Raw genomic sequence first — 25,281 nt, forward strand, 5'->3', positions numbered from 1 at the left:
CATCGACCGGCGTCGGAGATTGGGGTGCAACCATTGGAAACAAAGAGGGAGGAACATTAGTCGGAAGACACGGACTTGGTGACAGGGACGAAGCCGGGGACCCCGCACGATAAAGTTCTGCAAGACCAGCGACTGTTTCACAGCAGATACCTTGTTTTCCAACACACACCAACAGGGACTCTACACAAGCCCTCCTCCAGGGGGGCATGCAGGGCTCTAACCTCCATTTCAGCCGCCAAAACCAGACCGGGGGCGACTGCAGAAAAGACCATCCATTGTCCATTATGTAAATTCAGACTGAAATGGGAGAAAACCCAAGCCCAGGAAAGCCAAAATACGAGTTTCGAGAACATCTCATGAGCAGAGATGCGCTGTGGAAGGAAGCATCCGTTTCTGAGACTGTAACTCTTTATGGGACTTGAAAGTCCCTGTTTTTTTCCCCTGAGAAGCTCCCAGTGGTTTCGACCTGCTGACCTTCCAGATCGCAGTCCAACGCGTAATTTTTATTTTACAATTTTTACTAAGTTATCCCAGTGGTTCCCGGTCCCTGGTTGGGGCTCACGGTTAAGCGCTGAACCTCTCAGGCCTGGAAAGACACGGCTGGCCACCTGCTTCCATCCAGATGATGGCCAGGCCAGCCCGAGGGAGCTTCTCTGCACGCCTGGGGTCACCAAGGAGATGGGCGCTGAGGGTCTGAACGGGCCCAGTGGGCGGGCCTTCCCCAGAGTATAGGGGGTTCTGCTGCGGCCTCGCCATCCCCTGGGATCCTGGGGTGGGGAGCAGATGGTGCAAGAGCTTGGACGCACACGTGTGCACAGACCCGATGCCTCCCCTCCCCCTCCCATGTAGGTGCTTTTGGGAGCAGGAAGACAGGAGAGACCCAGATCCCCGGATTTGGAATTCCAGCCATAGCTGTCATAGTTGGGGCCCTGCCATGCTGTTGCCTGGCCGGCCTGCTGCTGAGTCTTCCCGGAAGGGCAGGAATGTGAGCTCAGGGATGCTGCTGGAAGCCACCGCTGTGTGCCGTCAAAGGCCAGGAATGTGAATAATGCGCTCTGCGAGGGGGGGGGGCGGGGGAGGGGGAGGACTGGCACTCCACACAAAGACTGGAGGGGGGGAGCCACCGGGGATCCCCACTTCACATTTCCACAGCCAGTTTGTGAGAGCCACTAAGCCTCCCCCCCCACCCACGACAGTGAGTTTTTAAGAGGAGCCCCTGGTGGGGTGACGGTAACGGTTGGTGTTATATTGTTAACCCCAGGTCAGCAGTTCGAAACCAGAAAGACGAGGCTTTCTCCCGCCACGAAGAGTTGCAGTCCGGGGAACCCACAGGGGCAGGGTGCCCTGCGCCATAGGGCTGCAGGGAATCCACATTTTTGTGTTTCGAGATCAGAAGAAATGGTGTCTGTTGGCCCAGTGAGATCAAGGCTTCCAGGGTCCAGCTGGCTGCTTCTAGAATGTTCTCTGAAGCAGACAGCAGGCATGGCTGGAATCTAGGGAGGCAGCGTGGGGCCCGTGGGCTTTTGTTTCATGTTTTTTAAAAGCGTGACTCTGGCAGGAATGTGAGGTCTGAGCCAGCCAGCCGATCGCTGGTGGCGCAAGCGGCCAGGCCTTTATTCTGTGATGCTCCAGCCTTTCAGCCAGCAGTTGAGGCAAACCTGCTGCCCAGAGCCCCTCCTGAGGAGCCCACCAAACCTCCAAACCCAGAAACACCCACAGCGACCCTGCAGGACGGGGCAGAACTGCCCCCGTGGGTTGAAGAGACGGGAATCTCTTTACGGGTGCCGTCTCATCTCTCTCTCAGCCATTGGTAGGTTGGACCCACTGACTTTTTGGCTGGTCGCTAGGTGCTTTAGCCACTGTGCCACCAGGGCTCCGCATCCCTGGATGTCTGTGCAGTCCCCTGCCCTGTAGCCACTCAGCAGGCCCACAGGAAGGCCACAGCCCACTCAGGCTGGGGCCACCCTGAGCGGCTGACCCCACCTCAAGCAGCTTGGGGTAGCAAGCACTAGCTGCGGAACATCATGCCCGGGGTTCAGGCCCCCCACGAGCCCGCTGCCTGACTGCTCTGGTCTCAGAGTCTTGCTCTGTCCAAACAGCAAGCGAGAGGGCAGGTGAACCCAGCCCTGACCCGCTGCCACAAGCAGGACAGCCTTTGCTCCCCAACCCTGGCACTGCAGAAACAGGGTGGGCGTGGGGGGGCATCCTCAGCACTGTGGGGTGATGAGCAGCACTTCCCCTGCCCCCCTGTCTCCAGCCAATCCATGTCAGGCTGAACCTCTGTAAGTAGTGACAGTCACAAATGCCCCCCAGGCACTGCCCTGTGGCCGCCCCCCCCTCAGGCAATCACTGGTAAGGTCTTCAGGCCTAGGGGACCCCACTGACCCATGAGAAACACTGTGTCCCACAAGCTGGCATCCTCCCAGCACCTTCCCTGTGTCCCCATGTGCCCCCCACAGCCCCCCCACAATTCCCTATATTCTCGCCTCATGACTTCTTATTCCTTTTAAGGCTCGTTTTATTGCCTGGCTGCCAGGAGCACTCTGACAACATTGTCAGCTTGGACGGGCCAAGCCTTTTTCTGGAGCTTCCTGCAGACAGAGCCACCCCCCTTCCCCTGCCCCCCAAGCCCGGGAACCAGCAACTACGTCATTCCAGCTCGGAGGCTCCCATGGGGTGCAGACAGTGCCCCCTGGATGTGGGAAGGGGCATGCATCCAGCCTCACATCAGTAAGGGGTGGGGTGGCCATGGCTGTGAGTCAGCTGGCCGCAGGAGCCTGCACCCAGGGCTGCGCAGCCTCCGGCTCAGGCTTCCTGGATGTCCTCCGGAGGGGGGGGCAGCAGGCCAGTGGCTGCAACGCCTTGTCCTGGGAGAAGCCGCGGCAGCGGCCAACAACAGCCTGTTTCTTGCTGTCCAACCTCCCGGGCCCGGCAGCCGTAATTCCGGCTGGCTGAGCTCTTGCAGTGTGGGGTGTCCTCCCTCTGCAGAGCCCCTATCCCCCCCGCAGCCAGCCGTTAGGAAAAGAAAAGAAAACGAAGCCTTGAGCCAGCGCCTTTCTCTGTAGGACAAACAGTCCAAACTGCTTCTCCCGCGGAGGGATGGGTTTGCTTTGGGTACATGGTGTTCAGGGAGAAGAGGAGGCGGGGTGTTTGGTTGAAAGAGGGGGGGGGTGTAAAAAATAATCTCAAAACAAAACCAAACCAAGTTGGGGTTGTCGGGGGCAGTGTGGGGGTGGGTGGGCGAGGCTCTGGGATGCAGCCTGGGCGGCAGGCGTAGGGGAGGGCTGAGCCTCGTCGTGGCCACGTGCGCACAGCATCTGGGTCCTGCACGCAGCGTGAGCGCCTGCTGAATGCTTTGGGCTGCAGGAGGCCTGCCTGGGGGCAGGGATGGCGACCACAGATCAGACTGTGGAAGCCAGAAGGCACAGGGGCAAGGTTTCCCACCAGCCCCCCCTCTCCCACCCCCAACACTGGGCCGTGTCGGGGGACATTTGTGGCTGTCATAACTTACATTGAGTGGGTGGAGACCAGGGGTGCCCAGGTCCCCCACCCCCCAAGAAGGACTCGCCCATGCCAGCAGCGCAGGGGAACTAGGGTGGGGGTAGGGGTGGGGAAGGGGTCCTGTGCGTCAATGGTCCGGAAGAACACAGTTTGATCTCCGCGGCTGTTGGGGAGACTTGGACTCCTGGCAACCCCACAGGTTGCCAAGCAGAACTGCATCCTGTTGTGTTTTCTTACGGAAGCGGGCTGCCAGGCCTTTCTTCCATGGCACTGCGAGATGGGTCAGCACCGCCAACCTCCCGCTGGGAAGGGCCGTGTCTACCACGGGGACCTTCCAGTCCCTGGGATCTCCCCCTCCCTCGTCCCCACTCCGTGTATGGACGTCAACGTGGATGGCGTCCTGGGACGTCAGGAGGTCTGGTGATGGGGAGGAAGGATTTCTTGGGAGGGGAGCAGGGCCATTCTGGTCCCAGAGGACAGGGTGAGGTCTGGAGTATTTGTGGGTGACGTGATTGGGGGTGCTACTAACATTGAGTGGGTGGAGATGGGGGGATGCTAGTCAATGCTCTGCAGGGCACAGGATGTCCTGCACAGAGGACTGCACCCCTGTGGGCAGTGTAGGGGACAGGGCAGTGTGGGGGCTGCTTTGGACTGTCCATAGGGAATGAGCTTACCACGAGGAGGCTGGAGGGCACCTGCAGGCCCCCCTGTCCATGATGGAAGACCCCAGGAAAGATCTACCAAGACCCAGACTCCATGCAGAGCCCCCTTCGAGGGGCCCACCTAGGTGCAGGGGCCACTGTGCACGGCACCCTCTGGGTACACCCACCCCAGCATAGGGCTTCCCCAAGCAAGCCCTGGGGCCTCTGCGTGGGCTCTGCCCCCTAGTGACCCCGTGACCTTTGGATGGAGCCTCTGGGCAATCAGTTCTAGAAAGTTCTGTGCTGTGCACACATTTCAAAAGAGAAAGAGCAGCTCCCCCCGCCCCCCAGCCCCGAAAACAGAGCCTCCTCGTGACTGTCCCGACGCCCCCTCTCTTTGTGCCACAGGGCGTGGGCTCAGCCCTGTTTAGAAGCCGTGAGTCAGGTGCCACGTGGAGACAGAAATAGAGCAGGGGGTGTCGACCCCCACCCGCCTGGGGCTCAGGGCCCGCCGGCAGTCACTGCGGCATGAAAGGCGGCCGTCTGTCCCCGCTGACTGGGGCGGCTCACGTGAGCGTGTGTGCAGGCTGGGTGACTCGGCCGGGCTCTGCTCACACCCGATTCCCAGCACCGCGGAAGCAGGGTCATCCTGGCCCCGTGCCCGGACAGAACTGTGGGGGTGCAGCTCGAGGCACCGGGCTGCAGGGAGAGGAGACTGTGGGAACACCACTCCCACCCACTCCCACCCCCCCTTCTGAAACTCCTGCACATCCTGCAAAAAGCAAAATCCCTTCCGTCAGCCCCAGCCCACCGACCACACACACCGGGCAGGACAATCACACACACACACACACACACACACACACACACACACACTCCCTGGGGATGGGGGCGGAGGGGGCACACATGGGGGGTGGTTCTTGTTGCTCCATACTAGAGCACACCACAAACAGGGTGTCTTAAAATGACAGAATGCTTGCATCAGACGGGCAGGGCCAGGGAGTTGTCCTTTCAAGATCTGCACGGGGTGGGGGCCAGGTGGCGGAGGAGGCTTTCTAGTGCCATCGAGAGTGAGTCTCTGAAGCCCCAGGCAGGCGCCGGTCCACCCTGGTCCAGCATCTTCTCTGGCCGGGAGGGGGCTGGTTTCCTCTGGAGGCTCCAGGGGGAGTCCCTGTCCTGTCTCTCCCAGGTCTGGCCCCCCCACCCCCACAGACAGCCCTGTCTGTATCTTCAGAGCCAGCAGCAGTCACAGACTCCTTGGGCAGCACCCCAGGGCCCAGGACTCCCCAGTCCCCGCCTCCATGTCCTCAGGGCCAGGGGTACGGGACCCGGATCTAAGGAATGTCCCAACCCCAAAGCTGTCCTTCCTGAGAAGTGTCCGGTCGTGCAAGTACCACCTGGTGTGGAAGCCTGTGCAGGCCGAGGCCACCATGGGGCTCCTGGCACCTGCACCCTGCATGGCATGGTGCAGACACCATGCCGGGTGCAGACACCAGGGTTTGGAGGCCAAGGTCGAGCTGCCAGCACCTGTCAGACTTCATGAACAGTGTCAGGTACGCCCAAGGGGCGGAGGGAGGGTTTTCCTGGGGGTCCTGGGACTGGTGGCTGAGGGCCTAGCCAAAGGAGGAAGGGTGGTGGGTGACGTGGGCTTCAGTGCGGGATGGGGAAGGGTCCCCCAGCCCAGTGGGGTGCTGGTCTCAGAGCCAGCCTTCGCATTTGAATGGAGACTCATTCACCTATTGAGCTAAGGTGCCCTAAGAACATCCCAGCCACACGGACCCCTCCTTCCAAAGGCAGGGCCCTCCTCCACATCAACCCACCCCCAACACACACTCAGGGGCTCTCAGTACAAGCTCTCCACCCTCCCCACCCGCCTCCCCTCCCACCTCCAGTCACCACTAACAACCTCTGGCTTCTGTAAACAAACAAAAAAACCCAGAAAGCAGAGCTCACTGGCATTGAGCTGATGCCTACGCACACAGCGACCCTACGGGACAGGGTGGAACCACCCCCGTGGGCTTCCGAGACAGTAACTCTTTACAGGAGCAGAAGAGCCTCATCTTGCTCCCTGGGAGCGGCTGGTGGTTCCGAACTGCTGACCTCGTGGTTGGCAGCTAAGCTTATAGACACTGTGCCACCAGGGCTCCACCTGGTCTGGATAGATTCCTTTATTTTAAGAGCCCTGGCAGTGCAAGGTCAGCAGTTCAAACCCGCCAGCTGCTCCTCAGGAGTGGGATGAGGCTGCCTGCGCTCCTGTACAGATGGGGTTTTGGTTTGCTTTTTGCTGAACTTGTTTGTCATTAAAAGCTCGACGTCCATTCAGTACTACTTTTCCTCCCCTTCTTTTAGCCACTGAGACCAATGTTGAGGTTTCAGGGATAAGGAATCAGAGGGGCATTATATAAATATTTACACAGCCCATCTCACGCCGTGAAATCAACACTGTCCTGTAATACCCTCCATGGACAGGGTTCCCTGTCTGTTCCCGTACAGCCTAACCCCAGACACCCTCTACAGCAGTGGTTCCCCACCTTCCTCACGCTGCAACCCTTTCATACAGCTCCTCGTGTGGTGGGGACCCCCAAGCATTAAATTATTTCCATTGCTACTTCATCACTGTCATTCTGCTACTGTGATGAATCGGGTGACCCCTGTGAAAGGGTTGTTTGACCCCCAAAGGGGTCGCGACCCACAGGTTGAGAATTGCTGCCCTACAGGATCCCTGTGGATCAGAATCCACCCGATAGCAGTTGTAGTTGGGTGCCATCGAGTCGGCGCTGGCGCCCAGCAACCTGCAGCACAGCGGAAGGGAGCACCCGCTGGTCCCGCACCAGCCTGGAGACCCTCGTGATGTGGAGTCCGTAATTTGGCTCAACGGCAGTGGAGGCCCCGCCGTGCATGGAAAGGTTATTGGTTCAAACCCACTTGTCTCTGCAGGAGACAGGCCTGGTGACCTGCTCCTGCAGAGGACAACCTAGGGACATTCTGTGGGACAGGGCTCTGTCACCGACTCACTCAACAGATGCCAGGGACAACACAGGCGAGAAGGCGGTGTTTGCCCCCTGGGCGCTGGCTAATTCCCTCCAGCCCGATGCTTTCAGGGCTCCTTGGCCACGCGGTAGTGTGGGTCAGGGCTTCAGCCCTCTTTCTGGCTGGGCAGCCATCCACCGTGTGGGTGCACCCCATCTGTGGTGGACACCTGGGTGGCTGCCACCTTCCTCTCTGGTGAACAGTGAGTGTGGGGGTCCAGGATTCTGTTCTGACCCCCCGGGGCATGCGTGTGTGTGTGTGTGTGTGCGTGTGTGCAATGTTCCCAGGACCGAGGCTGCTGGGTCACGTGAATTGTGAGCTGGTAGAAGGCTGTTGCATGTGCCACAGCTTGCAGAAGACTGGACCATCTGTCTTAGAGGAAGAACAGCCAGAATGCTCCTTAGAAGCAAGGGCGGGGAGACTTCGTCGTCCATACTTTGGACGTAATCTGGAGAGACCAGTCCTTGGCGAAGGACATCACGCTTGGTAAGACAGAGGGGCGGCGAAAGAGAGGGACTCAGTGAGATGGACTGACACGGTGGCTGCCGAGTGACCCATTGTGAGGCTGGCCTAGGACCCGACGGTGTTTCATTCTGTCGGTCCGGGTCACTGTGGGTCGTCGGTACCCAGCAATGACAGCCTTTGTGGGAGTGGAGTCTCAGCACCTCTTACAGAACTTTCCAGAGGGGGACACCCACAGCACACCCAGCAGTGATGCTGACCCCATGGGATGGGGATCCCCATGGCAGAGGGTACAGGCTGGCCAAAAGCAGAGAAGGGGCAGGAACCCCCAGCCTGCAGGGGTGCCGGGCAGGGGCGGGGGAGGGCCCTTGTGACAATGAGTTCACTTGGCCTTCCCCTGGGCCCCTGGCGAGATGAGGTTTGGATGACCCGCCCGGAATGCCGAACAATGAGGCGAGTGTGTGGTCCTGCTCCCGCCGCCGACAGCTCCTCTCTGGCCGCCCCCATTCCCTGGCGCCTGGGCTTCCTCAGGCAGAAAGGCAGCCCAGGCTGGGAGCAGGGTGGAGGGGTGGAGGAGCTTCCTGAGGTCATGCTGGGAAGGGGAGGGGGCCATCTCAGGAGAGAGGCCCCTGATCCTCCAACTTCCTCTGGGTTGAGGATAATAATCTTGCGTGGTGAGAGGCATGCGGGCAGTGGTCAGAAGGCTCTGGAAGGAGTTGTGTGGGTCTCAGCTCCTCCATCCTCATGGCACTTGGGAGGGTGGCCAGGTGTCCTCTCAGGTTCTCTGGCTCCCACCCCCACCTAGAGACGCCCCTAGCTGTGTGTGGGAGTAGTTGTTGTTGGGTGCCATCAAGAGTCGGCTCCGACCCACAGGGACCCTCTGCGCCAGGGAGCAAAACCTCGCCCTGGATGCTGCCCCGTCCTCACCCTGGTTCCTGTGCCTGAGCCCAGAGATGCAGCCACAGTGCCCGTTCCCCTGGTGGAGGGCTTCTTTGCTGCCCCTCCACATCGCCAAGCATGCCGTCCTCCTCCAGGGACTGCTCTCTCCTGGGCACACCTCCAAGGAAAGTAAGACGGAGTCTCGCCATCCTCGCCTCTAGGAGCACAGCCTGGTGTGCGCTGCGGCTAGTCTTCTCCGGCCCTACCATCCACACGCATCCAGGCCCCTTCGGTCTTCCTGATTCGGCGTCCAACCTGCACACGCCTGTGAGCCAATGGAGAAGACCATGGCTTGGGTCAAACGTACCTTCGTCCGCCAAGTCGGAGCTGGTTGGCCACGTCCGTCTGGAAGCAGTGCTCGAGAGAAACAGGGCAGTGAGACGTCCGTCTGTCTGTCAGGCTTTCCCTCTGCGTGCCTAGATTACCTTTCTTCCAACAGCTGGTTTTCCTTCTATTGATCTGTAGGTGTACATTTGTCTGTCTTCGTCTTACTTTCCTTTGCTGCATCCATTGACTGTCTTTACTTTCATTAATCTATCACCTGTCTATTTTCTACCATCTGTTTGTATCTTCTATCTATATTCTATTTTCTATCTACCACCCATCCATCTATCATCTACTTATCTACCTGTCATCCATCTATCGATCTATCATCCACCTTTACTTATCTACCTTCAATCTATCATACAACTCTGTCTTCTATCACCTGTTTTTCTATCTTCAGTCCATCGATCAGGCATCTTCCACCATCGATGCACTTGATGGCAGTGTGGGCAAATACATCGGAGCATACCAATGGACTGACGCCAGAGGAACGAACAGATCCGTCTCGGAAGAAGTGCGGCCAGAGCGCTCCTTAGAGGCAAGGATGGTGGGACTTTGTCACGTACTTCGGATGTGTTGTCAGGAGAGACCAGTCCCTGGAGAGGGACATCATGATTGGTACGGTGGAGAGGCAGCGAAAAAGAGGAAGCCCTCGACGAGACGGACGGACACAGTGGCTGCATCCGTGGACTCAGGCGCAGGAAGGAAGGATGGTGAGGACGGTGCAGGACCGGGCAGTGTCTTCCTCTGTTGGGCACGGGGTCACTATGAGCTGGACCTGCCTCAATGGCACCTAAGGGCAGCAACAACCTTGATGCAGGTGACAGGTGGACACGGAATCGCGAAGACCACAGGAGAACCCGTGCATTTCAGTGCGTGTCGAACAGATCCCGGGGCACCAAAAGGACAGACGGATCTATCTCAGAAGAACGACAGCCTTAGAGGCAAGCAAGGTGAGGCTCTATCTCATGGGCTTGGGGCGTGTTGGCAGGAGAGGCCAGTCCCTGGAGCAGGGCATCGCACTTGGTCAAGTGGAGGGGTGGTGAGACAGAGGCGGGCGCTCCATGAGATGGACGGAGACGGCCATGACAAGCATCTCAAACAGGACGACGGCGAGGCTGGCGCAGGGCCGGGCGCTGCTGTGGTCTGTTGTTCTGCTGTACGTCTGGTTGCCGTGAGTCGGAACCGACTAGAGGGCTTCTAACCACCACCGCCTTGTGGCAGCAGACCACCAGGACTTTCTTCCGTGGCACTGCCAAGCGGGTTCACACCTCCAGTCTTCCAAGTAGTGAGTCCGGTGCCGCCCCGCGGGGACTCCGGGAGCCCCAGTGAGACAGCCAAGCCACCACAGCCCCAACCACGGGCTCCGAGGAGATGAAATGGATGAGGACAGGTGATATGTTGCCCCATGGCTGACAGCACCCAGAACCACCACCACCTTCCTGTCCCGATGCTCTGCCAGCACAGCTCCTGTCCAGCCTCGCCACCCACCCCCCACCTGCTTCCCATCAGCGCTTCCTGCTGCAGGGATGCTGAGCAGGGCCCCTCGGCGCTGCCAGACTCAGACTCAGAAGGAAGGCCTGCCCATGGACTGGTGAGAACTTAGCCAGTGAAAAGCCAACCCCGGGGAGTGGGGTGGGTGTGGGTACAGGATTCGGCAGCCCTGGGCCGGTCAGGCGGGAAGGGTCATCACTGTGAGTGTGGGGGTACAGCGGGAGGAACCAGACCAAAAGCCACTCCGAGGACTGACACCGGGCGTCGCAGGTGTGGGCTGCAGGGCCGCCCAAGGTGTGTGTGTGGGGTGGGGGGGGCCTGGCACCTGAGCTCGGGGTTCTTGCCTCTGAGTCCAGTGCTCTTTTCCCTGTGGCACAAGCCCTCCCGCTCCGCAGGGGGCTCCCTCCCAGCCCCACCCCCCACCTTGGAGGCTCCTTTCTAGAAACCAAGCCATCCCCAAGACAGCGCCTTGAGGCACGTACCTTTCTGAGTGTTCCCAAGAGGCCCCGCCCTGCACACACCTGCGGAGCAAGAAGGAAAATCAAAGTCACAAACACGTGATTTTCCCACGGGAGCCGGGGACACCCCCCCCACACACACCCGGCTTTTCTCAGGGGAAGGGGTTGCTGCCCCCAAAGAAAGCAGCAGGCAAGTTAGAAATGGCCACAGGCTCCCCGAGACTCGGGCTCACTCCTCTTGCCCCAGTTCCCAGGGGGATAGCCAGGCGTCGGGTAGGAAAAAGGCCCCCACCCCTCAGCACGTGACTGCCCCAGAGGAGGGGAGGGCGAGCCCGGAGCGGAGGGGGACATGCTGGAAAGTGGCCTGCTCGGGGTGTTTTTCCATCTCGGTTTCTACTTTTGAGGGAGCCACGTGCCAGGGCAGGGGGTGAGGGGCGTGTGGTGGAACATGCAGGCTCGAGGGGCAATCCAATTAACCCCGGATGGAAGCAGTGACAGGTATATGGGGACAGGAAGGAGAGGGAATTGGATGCTGGCTGCCCTGGGCCGGAGGTCAGCGGAACAGGAAATAAGGCCCCGTGAGGAAGGCTGGTGATGAGAGTCTATGGGGGTGGGGGGCTAGTAATGGGCCTCTGGGGGGCTGGTGATGGAGCCCTGGCTGGAGTGGGGGGCAGGCTGGGCTGATGACGAGGGCCCTGGGGGGGTGCTGGTGATGGGCCCCTGGTGCTGGATTGGGGTTACATGAGGGCCACTCAGGGAGAGGACCCTGCGCAGACTAGGACCGAAACCCCTCTGACACCAGTATCTGTGGGTGACATGGGGGCCCCTGGGCCTGGACGGCAGCCCTCACCCCACTGCTCCTGCGGTATCTGCTGACCCGGGCACACCTCCACCAGCCCCTGCAAGCCATCATGTGTGGGCCCTCGGGGTGTCTTTTCTTGTGTCAGTGAGGTTCAAAGGCCCCTCCAAGGGAAAGCCTAGCAAGCTCCTAGGAAGGCCCTTCCACGGGGAACTGGCCGGGGCCTCGTGGGCGGCAAGAACTGGTATCACAGTGAGTTATTTTCCAAATACGTAGCACAAGGTCTCTTCCCATCTGACACAGGCCCTCCCTGGGTGACACCAGCCTAGGCACTGCGGGGTGTTGAGCAGCATCCCCGGCCTCCACCCTCTCGATGCTAGGAGCACCCCCAAGTTACGACACCCACACATGGCCCCCAATCACTGCCTAAGCACCCTGAGTTAGCTCCGGGGTCCCTCTGCCCTGGGCCATGCCAGGTGGGCTCTGCACGGTCCAGGGGACAAAGTGACCAGTTCTGCTATTTCAGAGAGCCCCCTCCCACCCCCCACCCAGGATGACGACCACACTCTATGAGAAGCTGGGGGTGCATCCTCTCGAGCCCCAGGCCTCATTACACAGCAGCTGGCCTGCTGAGAGGATAGAAAACCTGCAGCCTGCCTGACTTCCGGAGCTGGCCAGGCCCAGCCCGGGCTCACAAGGGAAGGGTGTCCCCAGGCATCAGTCCCGTGGTCACCAGAGCTCGCTGCCCAGTCCCCTCTTCCTTTCCAAACAGGATTTTTCCACCGACATAGGGGTCTGCTCTCTGCTGCCACTGAGGGGCTGAGGGGCCACCTTGCATCATCAGCGCCAGCTCAAGAGCCCCAGGCCCTGCAGGAGCCTCTTAGATCTGACCCAGCTCTCCAGGAGCTGCAGGCCCCATGGCTTGTCAGCAGGCAGGAGGAGGCTGGGGGGCAGGGTTTCCCCCCACTCGGCCCTGCTGATATTTGGGGCCGAATACATTTCTGCTGTGGGGTTTGTCCTGCATCCTATGAAGAATCCTTGGCCTCCACCCCCCTGATAGCAGTAGCAAAAGTGAAATGGTTTAGAAAAACCAAAACAAAATACAAAAATTGACCTCAATCCTACCTCACACCATTGCAACTGAATAGACTCCTGCTGGGCCAGACAGTTGTCTCCAGCCCCTGTGATCTCCCCTACTCAGTGTGTGGCTGCCAATGTGGCCACAGACCTCGGTGTTGGAGGTCAGGTGATCATGGGAAGCAGAGTCTCTTGGGGACAGGGTAAGCCCCCAGTCCAGTGCTTCAGGAGGATGCTGGATGAAGTCTGGGGACACATGCGGTTGTCATTGATGAGGTGGATGCTACTGGCATGGAGACCAGAGATGCTCCTTGATACTCCACAGTCCCTGGGATGCCCCACTTCTACTCTCCACAGTCCCTGGGATGCCCCACCTCCACTCTCCACAGTCCCTGGGATGCCCCACCTCCACTCTCCACAGTACCTGGGATGTCCCACCTCCATATCCACAGTACCTGGGATGCCCCACCTCCATATCCACAGTCCCTGAGTTGTCCCACCTCCACTGTCCACAGTCCCTGAAATGCCCCACCTCCATATCCACAGTACCTGAGATGTCCCATCTCCACTATCCACAGTCCCTGGGGTGTTCCACCTCCACTCTCCACAGTACCTGGGATGCTCCACCTCCACTCTCCACAGTACCTGAGATGCCCCACCTCCATATCCACAGTACCTGAGATGTCCCATCTCCACTATCCACAGTTCCTGAGAAGACCCACCTCCACTCTCCACAGTTCCTGAGAAGACCCACCTCCACTCCATAGTACCTGAGATGCCCCATCTCCACTATCCACAGTCCCTGGGGTGTTCCACCTCCATATCCACAGTACCTGAGATGCCCCACCTCCACTCTCCACAGTCCCTGGGATGCCCCACCTCCACTCTCCACAGTCCCTGGGATGCCCCACCTCCATATCCACAGTACCTGAGATGCCCCACCTCCACTCTCCACAGTTCCTGAGAAGACCCACCTCCACTCCATAGTACCTGAGATGCCCCACCTCCACTCTCCACAGTCCCTGGGATGCCCCACCTCCACTCTCCACAGTCCCTGGGATGCCCCACCTCCATATCCACAGTACCTGAGATGCCCCACCTCCACTCTCCACAGTACCTGGGATTCCCCACCTCCACTGTCCACAGTACCTGGGATTCCCCACCTCCACTCTCCACAGTCCCTGGGATGCCCCACCTCCATATCCACAGTACCTGAGTTGCCCCACCTCCACTGTCCACAGTCCCTGGGATGCCCCACCTCCATATCCACAGTACCTGGGATGCCCCACCCCAGAGCAGGACCCCAAGTCTCAGCAGGACAGGGAGGGCAGCTGCTGTAGACCCGGCAGGTGCTCAGAGCTGTCAGTGGGACGCGGCTCTGGTACTCACTGGTGGTGGAGTAGGGCAGAGACCTGGTGGACCGGGGCTAAGTACGGGGCTGCTGACCACAAAGTAAGACGGTCTTGGAAACCCGCAGGTGCACTTCCACCCTGTCGCACGTGGTCGCTATGTGTCAGAATCGACTCCTTTGTTTTGGTGGTGTAGTGGGTTACGCATCGGCTGCTAACGGCATCGACAGCAGCTCGAATCCATCAGCTGCCTGTCAAAGGCTCCAGGCTCAGAAACCCACAAGGACAGGTCTACTCTGTCCTTTGGGGTTGCGATGAGTCAGAACCAACCAGAGGGCAGGGAGCCTGGCTCCTAACAATGAACACACACAGACTTGTGCCCGAGGGCCAGGGGTCTGAGTTAGAGGGGGCCCTCACGGTGGGACACAGGGGCAGAAGGGGTGGGCAGCCCAGGGGAGGAAGCGAGAGGGAGGCTATAGGAGCCCAGCGGCATTCTGGGAAAGTGCTGTCCAGTGAACTGCCCAAGGAGGAGGCTACCTTCCTCCACCCCCAGCACCGCAGCATCCCACCTGGGTTTCCTTTCCGGCCCCAAGAGGCCTCAGGCTGTGTGTGTGTGTGTGTGTGTGTGTCTGTAGCAGTTTTCTCACCGCTGCTTCTCACAGTTGTTTCTTTAAAAAGTAAACGATCTATTTTTAAGTGCTTCCAGGAGAGGCCCTGGCGGGCACTTAGAGCAGAGAAGACAGCCCCCAGAAGGAAGGAGGTGGGGTTCACATGAGGACACGCATGGAGAACCCGGAAAGCCCCACCTCCAGCCTGCTCTGCCTCAGTTTACCATGCCTGGGTCTCTCCCCTGAAGCACAGCTGACACTGGATGGGGGGGGGGGGCTCCCGTTCTCTGTGGTGGGTGCTGGAATGCTTGCCTTCCACCCAGGCGACTTTCCTTACTTGACTCCCCACCCTGGGGGCCGTCCGTCCTCCTGCTGAGCCATCCCCCTGCCTGTCAGTCCCTGGAGGTTTGCATGTTGCTGGGGCATCCTGGCGCCACAGTGGTTACGCTCTGGGGTGACCTCACGGCTCACCTCAGGGTCAGCTGTTTGAAACCATCAGCCGCTCCTCTGGAGAAAGGCAAGACTGTCTGCTTTCCTCCAGTTCCTAAATGCTTCCTCCCCACCAACTACCATGATCCGAATTCTACCTTGCAAGTCTGGATAGGGCAGAGGTTGTACACTGGTGCAGATAGGAGCTGGAGGCACAGGTAATCCAGGGGTGGATGATACCTTCAGGACCAGGGGTGTGAGGGGCGATACTGGGAGAGTAGAGGGTGAGTGGTTTGGAAAGCGGGAACTGATTACAAGGATCCATATGTGACCTCCTCCCTGGGGGACGGACAACAGAGAAGGGGGTGAAGAGAGACGCTGGATAGGGCAAGATATGACAAAATACTAATTTATAAATTATCAAGGGCTCATGAGGGAGGGGGGAGCGGGGAGGGAGGGGAAAAAAGAGAACCTGATGCAAAGGGATTAAGTGGAGAGCAAATGCTTTGAAAATGATTAGGGCAAAGAATGTACGGATGTGCTTTATACAATTGATATATGTGTATGTATGGATTGTGATAAGAGTTGTATGAGCCCCTAATAAAATGTTAAAGAAAAAAAAAGAGCCGGGGCCATTCCACCCTCACCTATCGGACCACTGTGAGTCATCAACTCGATGGCTGTGAGTTTTCTGAGTGATGCTGAACAGATTCAGAAAGCCAGGCCTGGCGATCCCCTGAGATTGGTCCATGACCACCCCAGGGATCCTGCAGTCGGCCTGGCCGCTGATCCCGAGGATGGCGCTGGGCCAGGCAGCAGTCTTTGATCCTGTTGTGCACGGGGGTCCCACGAATCGAGGGGGCAAGGGATCACAGCAGAAGCAGGGGCAGGCGAAGGAGAGCCCCCCTGGGCAAAGCCGGCTGGCCTTCAGTAGGAGACCGAGGAGGCCGGAGGTCCAGGGGAGCCATGTGTCAGTTCCTGCGAACACTTCGGTGCTGGGGAGGGTCGGGGCGCAGCAGGGCTAGAGGGTTTGAAGGAGCAGACTCCTGCGCTGGGAAGCTTTTCGGTGCTGGGCTCTGGGTGAAGGTTTGGGGGTTTTGTTAGGTGCTGTTGAGTCGGACTTGACTCGTGGCAGACGGAGGTACCATGGGAGGAAACACCGCCCACGGTCGCAGCCACGGTGTCCGTCCATCTCCTGCAAGGTCCTCCTCTCCTCTCGGTCCCTCTCTGCTCTTCCGAGCATGACGTCCTTCTCCAAGGACTGGTCTCTCCCGATCCCACGTCCGAGGCACCCGAGACGAAGCCCAGCTGCACTCCTTCGCAGACAGACCCGTTTGCTTTCACGGGCAGTGCGTCGTGCTTTCAGTCTTCCCCTGCGCCGTCCGTCCTCCAGAGGCATCGGGCCTTCCGCCGCCTCCCTTCTGCAGGGTCCAACTCGCATGTGCCGCGAGGCGGTCGCGAATGCCCTGGCCAGGGTCAGGCACCCCTTGGTCCTCAAAGTGACATCCTTGCTCTGCAGCCTTTCGAGATCTCTTGTGCAGCAGATCTGCCCAACGCGGCGTATCGTTTGATTTCCTGACGGCTGCTTCCGTGTGTGTTGGTCCCGATCCAAAAGAAACCACGACACCAAACTCCCTGCCATCGACTCACACCGACCCTACAGGACAGGGTGGAGCCGGAGCCCTGTTGTTCTCCCTCAGAGCCGCTGGCGGGTTCAAACTGCCGACCTTAAGGCTCACAGCCCAACACGTGACCACTCTGCCGCCAGGTCCCCTTGCAAGACGGGATCCTTGACCTCGTCCATCTCCCGTGCGGTGAGGCGTGCGCAGACACTCTGCGAAACGCCGGGCGAGCGTCCGTCAGCTTGGCAGGCTGATGGTCTGTGTTGTGCTGCTCTGCTAGGCCCTGCTGAGGTAGAGCACACAGGTGCGCTGGCGGCCCCGACAGGTAAAGCACCGGGCAGCCAGCTGGTGGGTTTGCAGTCCTGCAGAAGAAAGGCCTGGTCACCTGTTCTCTCCAAGATGTCAGCTTAGCAAACCCCGTGAGAGGCCTTCTACCTCAACACACGACCGACAGAGCTAAGCGGGGACAGCAGCCGAAAACAAGGGCATGGCCGTGTGCCAATAAAGCTTTATTTACAAACTCAGGCAGAGGGGGCCAGGTCTGAGCCGATGACAGGGTGTTTCTCTGAGGAACGGGAGCTCCCTAAGACGTGGAGCGTGGAGTCACCACGTGGCCCGGGAGGAAGGAGAAGGCGAGCCAGGAAGGAAAGGCACACCCTAGTGACAACTGTTCGTCTTGATCCTCGTAGCACCCACATGCCCATCCCGGAGCACAACGAGCACCCCGTGGTCCGTCCACACGGGGGCTACTGCTCAGCTGCCAACAGTGACAGAGCTCTGCCTTGGACCCCAGAAAAGCAGGATGCTGGGTTGAATGAGCCAGGCCTGGGAGGCCACCCAGTGTCTCACTCCGCTCATGTGAACGGCCCGGGGCAGGCAGAGCCACGGAGACAGAGAGGGATTAGTGGTTGCCTGGGGCTTGGAGGCTGGAGGAGGGGAGGCTTTCTTTCTTTTTAACCGGTTTTCTTGGCATATGATTCACGACCGGAGACTTCAGCGGTCTGACTACAGTAGAGAGTTGGGCAATGGTCGACACAATCAATTTTGGAACATTCTCTCCTTCCCTGTGCCCACCCCTATAAGCTCCCCACGACCCCTCAGTCGCAATCCTACGTAACTCCTAGTTACTCTCTCCATGGACTAACCGACCCTGGGTTCCACAGGCCAACCCCCAACACGAGCAAAATAAAACAGAGTCGCCTCCATCGGAGAGAAAGCAGCAATGAAAACACATTTAACGTGGGTCCCCAGGGACCAGTGCTAAGATGTCATGTTGTAACCTAACTAGGCGTGTGCGGAGGAGCCCGCGTGGCGTAATGGTGATGCGCTGGGCTCCTCACTGCCAGGTCGAGAGTTTGAGCCTGCCAGCCACTCCAAAGGAGACAGGTAGGGCTTCCTACCCTGTCCTGTGGGGTCGCTGTGAGTCGGCATCCAGTGATGGCCGTGAGAGACGTGGTACATGCTTTCTTGTGGATGTGTGTGTGTGTGGGGGGGAGGCGGGACACACGGTGAGAATGCTGGACCTAGAATGGGTGACTGGAACAGACAGAGACTGAATGATGGAGCACCTGGGGGCAGGGGGAGGCACGACATTGACCTGTGTGCCCCCAGAGGGCACCTCTATCCCCAACCCCGGCTCCACGACCGTGACCTCATTTGGAAATCAGACCTTTGAAGGTGTCATCAGTTTGTCAGTCGGAATAGGGCCCCTGGGAGGGTCGAAAGCATGGTCTCACTGAGGCTGGTGTTCCTACCCACCCTGAGATGCCACGCAAGAAAGACCTGATGAGGTGGTTCTGATCACAGGCACGAAACAGGCCTGCGGAGCTCCGGTCAGCTCTGCTACCACACGGAGCCGCCAAGGCAAACGGGTTCGTTGGCTTCATCTGCTAACATGAGGTCAGCCTGGCGCGCGAGGTGGGGGGGGGGGGCTGGTCAGAACAGGTACAGGTGCAGACACAAACACGGGGAGGCGTGGGCCACGTGAGGGCAGAGGCCGAAGACTGGGGCTGATGCAGCCACAAGCCGGAAGCTGCGAGAGACAAGGGGTGGGGTCAGTGCGGGCAGCACCCACACCCTGCATTCAGACTTCCTCCTCCAGGTTGGAGAGGGAGCAACCCCACCCCGCCCCACCCCGGTGGGAAAGTGCTTGCTCAGCTGCTAACTCGGGTTGGAGGGCTTGAGTCCAGCCAGGGGGCACCTCAGAAGGAAAGCCTGGCTCCCTACTTCTGTGGAAAAGCTGGTGGGGCAGCGGTCACACACACACACACACACACACACACAGCCTCCTAGCAGTGGACCCCAAGTTTGTCCAGTGGACGGGGTCAGCAGGGACTCCTGGTTGAGGGCAACGACTAACACCAATGGTTGGAGGTTCAAGTCCATTCAGAAGCACCTTGGAGGAAAGGCCTGGCCTCCTGAAAATTGGCCACCCAAAGCCCTGTGGAGCCCAGCTGCACCCAGCACATGGGGGGGGGGGGCGCTTGAGAGTCAGCTGCGCCCCGCACAGACCCAGTGGCTGCAAGTATGCGCTTGAACGTAACAAGAACGGTGAGGTTGGCGCTGGACCGAGGGTGTCTAGTCTGCTGTGCCGGGGTCACTATGCAATGGAACCGGCCCGGCACAACCTCACAGCCACAGGCTAATGCGCACGCAGCCACGGGAGCTGGCTTCCGTGGTCAGGACTCGGCCCCCAGAGAGATCTGTCGGCCGCCCACACCCGCCCGAGAGGTAGGCCTCAACCCCTCGAGAATACTGGGACCACCAGGACCTGAGATTCTGTCCCGAGAATCCCAGCCCCCAGACGTGGGTGCCGCCTGCTAGACCCTGGCCCCCCCAGCAGTGGCCCCGCCGCCCTGGGCTCTGTCTGTGGCTGGATGGCCGCCCACCCGCTCACGGGGACCAGCCAGGGTTTGTTTCCCTCTCACGTTGGCCAAGGTGACTGGCAGGTGGGGGCTCGGGCTCAACCACAGCCCCGTGATCCTGTGCAGGGGACATTCATGTGTACGTGCGTGTGTGTGCACATGTGTGCGCGCACCGTAGGGGGCCTCCCTCCTCCCGGCTCCTTGCCTTTCCCAACCTTTCTCTAAAGCTCTCCAAGGCAGGCCCCCAGGAGGCTGAGCTAGGAAGATGGAAAACAGGCAGAGCCTCACAGCGTCCTCAACGGTCTCCTAGCAGCTGCGAGCCCAGTTCACTCAAAACACGCGCACGTACACACACACACACACACACACACAGGGGCTGCACTGTCCTTCACAGCCTCCTAGCAGACCCCAAGCCCAGCACGCAGACACACCAGAATGAACCCCCGCAGGGTCAGATGGCGTTGACCAGGGTACCCTCCAGCCTCTGTGATCTACGCCCCCTGGTCCCCACTCAGCCTGTGGATGCCAACGTGGTGGTCAGTGGAGGTCCCTCCCCCAGGTGACTTGGCCCCATGGAGACACCACATTTCTGGAGACGTTCGTGGGTGTCATGACCGGGAGGTGCTGCTGGCAAGAAGTGGGTGGAGACCAGAGATGCTGCTCAAGAAGCCCAAGTGTCCCCCCACCCCGAGAGGATCTGCCCCATGTCTGCAGGACTGGGTGGAGGTAAAGACGGTACCCCAGGTAAAAGGTTTCAAGGTTACCCGGCTGGGAGGTGACTGATCAGGGCCTTGAACCCTGATCACGGGATATGGATTCACAGGTCCCGCCCCACATGGAAACACTAGCCCTGTGCCAGGGCCCAGTGTTTGCAGGGGGCCGGGAAATGCTGGGTGAGGGAGGAAGAGGAGGACCTGAATGGAAAAACATCCCAGGAATGCAGGAGCCCGGACAGGGCCTGTGGCCAGGGCCCAGGGCTGCAGGCAACAGTGGGCTGGGCAGCCTGGCATCCAGGCTTCCGGGCAGGGCAGACCCAGCTGGAGGGCAGAGTGGCACCTGGTACAGGCCACTGTGAATGGACTAGTTCTGGGCATGGAGGCCACTCCCAGCCACACTGGGCTCTCGGCCCGGCCCTGTCACCCTGTCCTGCCCATCAGGGACCAACCGGTGGCCACGGTGGTGCCAGCATGCCCTGGCATTGGGGTTCTCTCTTCCTGGGTGGCAGGAAGGGAGCAAGGTGGCTGGGGATCAGGAGAGGAATGGGGACAGTTACTTGTTCCGAGGCTGGTTGGACCCTAAGCCTGGAATTGTCTGGGTGGGTGGCAGGGTGGGGGTGGGGGTGTGCCTGTGAGGGCAGTGAGGATGGGCCACGGTGAAGGGACCCCGCAGAATGAGGGAGGGGCAGAGGCACCCCACAGATGCTGCTTCTTTGCTCTTTGCCAACTGGCCGGCAGCAGGCAAGACGTTCCTCTGGCTCACCATTTAAGTCATCACCCTGGGTCCCTAGCCAGGGACATCACCATCAGGCTCATGGATGAAACGGTGTCAACACTTGTCGACCTTGACCCCTGTGCTGGGGTCCCCTCCCCACTTGGGCATGGGCTGCCATTGCCATGCGGACGAGGCGGATGAGCCCAGGGCTGGGCCTGAGGCCACCTCCCAGCTATAGAACAGACCTAACAGCAAAGAAGGAAGGGGGAGGGGAGAGGCAGAGGCCTTCCTTCCTCCTCCCACAGAGGGAGAGAGCCTTCCTCTCCAGCTAGACTGCCTGCCTCCTGAACTGTAAGAAAATACATGTCTGTTTCTGAAAGATACCCCCCTTGTGGTCGTTCTGACAGGAGGACCTGATAGCTTAGACATACGTGGTCATGTCGGTTCTCGCTCTCAGCAGCCCCGTGGTGCAACCGGGCACAGGGTGACACCCGAAGGAGGCGGCACCTTTACGTCCCTTTCATGTCACCTTCAGGGAAGCATATTGCCAGGTCTTTTCTCCTGTGCCCCAGGGGTGGGGTCCAACCCCTAGCGTTTTTTGTTAGCTGCTGGTGCTTAACCGCTGTGCCGCTGGGCTCCCTTAAGATCCTCTTGTGGTGGTGCGGGGTGCTGTAGAATCGATGCGGTGACCCTGAGTGATGGGAGAGCTGCCCCATGGGGCCCCTGGATGGGAGTAGATTGCCAGGCTGCTGGGTGGGTTTGAACTGCCAACCTTTCAGTCAGCAGCCAGGTGTTGAACCACGGGGCCACCAGGACCCCTTCCAGCCCAAGGAGATCCCGCAAAGGATGCAGGCACCAAGGATTCGGAGTGCACCAGGGAGGTGCGTGCAACTGTCCCCCATGTTTGAAATGGGGCCCGGGGGTAATGGAGGCTGCCCCATACTCCCCCCGACACCCAGCCTCCTCTGCCCCACTGCTTTGGGGCTGGAGGGCCCAGGCTCTGAGGTCCCCGTGAGAGAGACCACCTGGGTGTGCAGGTGGCGAGCTGACAGCCTGGCTGTGTGTGTGTGTGTGTGTGCACTGTTGTTGTTTTACTGCCTGGTCCTTGACGACTCTGTGTGTCCCCTAAAAACAGAGAAAGCCCTTGGATGCTCAGCTGCCGGGGGTGGGAGTGGGGGTTGCGTGCACTGCTGCACGTCGGAAGAAAGGCCTGGAGATCCACTTGTGAAAACCCGGCCGCCAAAAACCCTTTGGGGTGACCAAGCAGCCCCAGCCTAGAGATGCTCCCCCAACCCCAGGAAGCATAAGCAGGGTGCACGCAGAATGCTGGACACACCCCCTTCACTGTCCACAACAGCAGGAAGGTAGACATCACCCAGGTGCCCGCCCACAGATGGTGTCCAGCCACACGGTGGACTGCTGCCCAGCCCGACAGAGGGCCGAAGCCCCACCCACAGCAGCACGCAGCCTTGAAGCATCAGGCTGAGCAGAGTAAGCCCGTCTCGAGAGGACAGGACAGGCTCATCTCGCCCTACCACGTTGCCGGTTCTGGTGGTTCTGTTGAGCCGACCCTGAACTGTAGCTAGCACACATGGTTAGAGGGGGCGGGGGGCAGCAGGGAGGCTGTGGGAACGCTCTGGGATCCAAAAAGGCTTTTCTCCAGGTTGTCTCCCCCAAATATATGTCAGACCTAGGACACCATCTGCAACACATGGTACACGACCGAGAAGTACACGCTGCCGAGAAGTCATCTCCCCGAAGGCATCAGACCCAGAGCAGCGGGTCTCCACCTCTCTGTTGTGCGTGGGGGCTGTGAGCGGGAGACAACTCTGATACCGGCGACAACGACGACGTTCTGTAACGGAGCGCCCTGTTCTTAGCAACCCCGTGGGCTTCACCTCCCCTGGTTCAGCGAGTCCACTTTGCACACGTGCACAGCAGTGACGTCTGACCGCACAGCTATAGGGATGGCGGCTGGTTAGGATAGACCCACACCAAATCCAAACTCCCTGCCACCGAGCCAGTGCCAACTCACAGCGAGCCCACCGGGCAGAGCAGGACCGCCCCTGGGGGCTTCCGAGCCTGGGACTCTTTTGTGGGAGTAGAAAGCCCCCTCTCTCCCAAGGAGCGAGTGGTTAGAGCAGTGGTTCTCGACCTTCCTCACGTCGTGGCCCTTTCAGACAGCTCCTCATGTGGTGGTGACCCCCCCCAGCCATAACATGATTTTCGTTGCTATTTCATCACTGTCATTTTGCTACTGTGATGAATCGTCACGTAAATGTCTGGTAGGCAGGATGTATTTTCATGGTTACAAATTGAACATCATGAAAGCATAGTGATGAATCACACAACAGTATGTCATTATAGATTGTGAAAGGTTTATTTCTAATGACAAGTCGATGAAATGTTGTCTTGCAGCATGGTGTAGCCTGGCTAACAGTCTTCACGCTGGGTACTGGTATGTGGGTGTATCTGCATGTGGGCAGACCCGCCTGGAGACGAGAGGAGCAGTGTCTAAGATCATTGGGCAATATGTGTTTTCTGATGGTCTTAGGTGACCCCTGGGAAAGAGTCATTCGACCCCCAAAGGGGTCGTGACCCACAGGTTGAGAACCGCTGGGCTGGTGGCTTCGACCTGCTGACCTTGTGCTGAGCAGCCAGCGCGTCACCACTGAGCCATCAAGGCTCCCGGAGAAGGATGCCCGCTGAATGAAAACAGCACACGGGGAGAAATGGAGCCGGTCGCGGTACTGTGCCGAGGTGTGTGTGTGCGTGTGCGTGTGTTCCGCAGCAGATGTGTGCAGCGGGGCAGGGGCAGGACGTCAGGCTTGGTAAAGTGGAGGGGCAGTAAAAGGTGGACGAGATGCCGGGACAAGGGGGCTGCAGCAAGGGGCTCAAACACAGTAACGACGGGGTGAGGACCAGCGTGCTGTCTCCTGTCTGTCACGTTGTTGCAAAGGTGAGGCTTCTTGCAACTTCCAGGTATGCTGGAAGCAGTGCATGGAAGGAGTTACAGGAGTGTGTCTGCACAGTCTGTTAACAATGTATCAACTAGTCCGGGATCTGGAGACTCCTTTGTCACTGCCACGTCCTACTCTCAGCGACCCTATAGGAGCCAGTAGAGCCATGCCTGAGGGTGTCTGGGGTGGGAGCAGACAGCCTCGTCCTTCTCTGGCACAGCGGCTGGTGGATTCAAACTGCTGCCCTTGTGGTTAGCAGCCCAACACGTAAAAGTCCAGATCCAATTCCCTACAACCACCCCTGACAGCACTCAACGTTTCGGTTTGCTTCTTTTTCTTGGAAATTTTCCGGGCCTTCTGAAAACCTTTGATAAACAACCCGCATGTCTTACATTTGCAAACCGAAAGAAACAAGACCAAATGGTGCTTTCTATTTTTTAACGACCTTTCTCCTCTCTGGGAACTGGCAGGAGGGAGGGTGGGAGGAGCAGGCAGTGAGGCGCAGACCCGGGGCCGGTGACGGGGAGAGGGCGGGCGGAGAGCTGGGGCCCTGCGCAGGCTGCGACCCGGGGCCAGGGGTCTCCCACGGCCCGTGTTGCTCCAGCTGGCAGGGCTGTGGCATTCCCACCCCCTGCGGCTGCCCCCATCCCTCTCCTGACACGCTCTCTGCCCGCCCACAGGCCTGCAAACCCACAGCGGGGCCACCAGCGGGAGAGCTGGGACCAACCAGGCTTGGTCGAGGTAGGGAGACCACACACAGGCTCTGGACACACAGGCTGTCCTGACATTGCCGGCAGAGGACGGATGCCATGGGACCCACCCTGCTCTAGGGCGGGAAGGCGTCAGAACTGACGTGTCTGCACATGCATGCAACCACGGCTCACTGCCTATCTGTGCACACCCACACATGTGCACAGATACTCACATATGCAGACTCAATCCACTGCACTTGTGTACCTGTGAACACTAGTGCACCCACACACAATTCACATGTGCACACGACACACATGCACCCATGTCTGCACACTCTTCCATGCAATAGTGTACAGGGCACCTGCGTGCACACGCTCACATGCAGACTCACAACTCATGCACACAGTCCACTCGTACACGTCTGCACATGCTCGACTCACCTGCATACATGTGCACGTACACGCGTGTGTTCCCACATGCAAAAACCACAACTCACACGCAAACTCCACCTACATACCCACCCACGCACATACACACACTTGTGCACACTCACTCAGACACCTGTGCACATGTATATCCCCGCAGACTCGTGTACATGCA

At 59.3% G+C, this 25,281-nt stretch overlaps 1 protein-coding gene across 1 annotated transcript in view; it reads right to left on the reverse strand.

Moving 5' to 3' along the window:
* Positions 1–25,281, reverse strand: part of GNG7 (G protein subunit gamma 7) — a 127,938-nt gene that overhangs the window by 14,155 nt on the left and 88,502 nt on the right. Inside the window, exon 3 of the mRNA XM_075535389.1 lies at positions 10,874–10,912. The gene's annotated coding sequence lies outside the window, so the exon portion shown is untranslated. The remainder of the gene's footprint in view (positions 1–10,873; positions 10,913–25,281) is intronic.

Source organism: Tenrec ecaudatus, chromosome 1 (assembly GCF_050624435.1).
Source record: "Tenrec ecaudatus isolate mTenEca1 chromosome 1, mTenEca1.hap1, whole genome shotgun sequence".
In the NCBI taxonomy this organism is placed as follows: domain Eukaryota; kingdom Metazoa; phylum Chordata; class Mammalia; order Afrosoricida; family Tenrecidae; genus Tenrec; species Tenrec ecaudatus.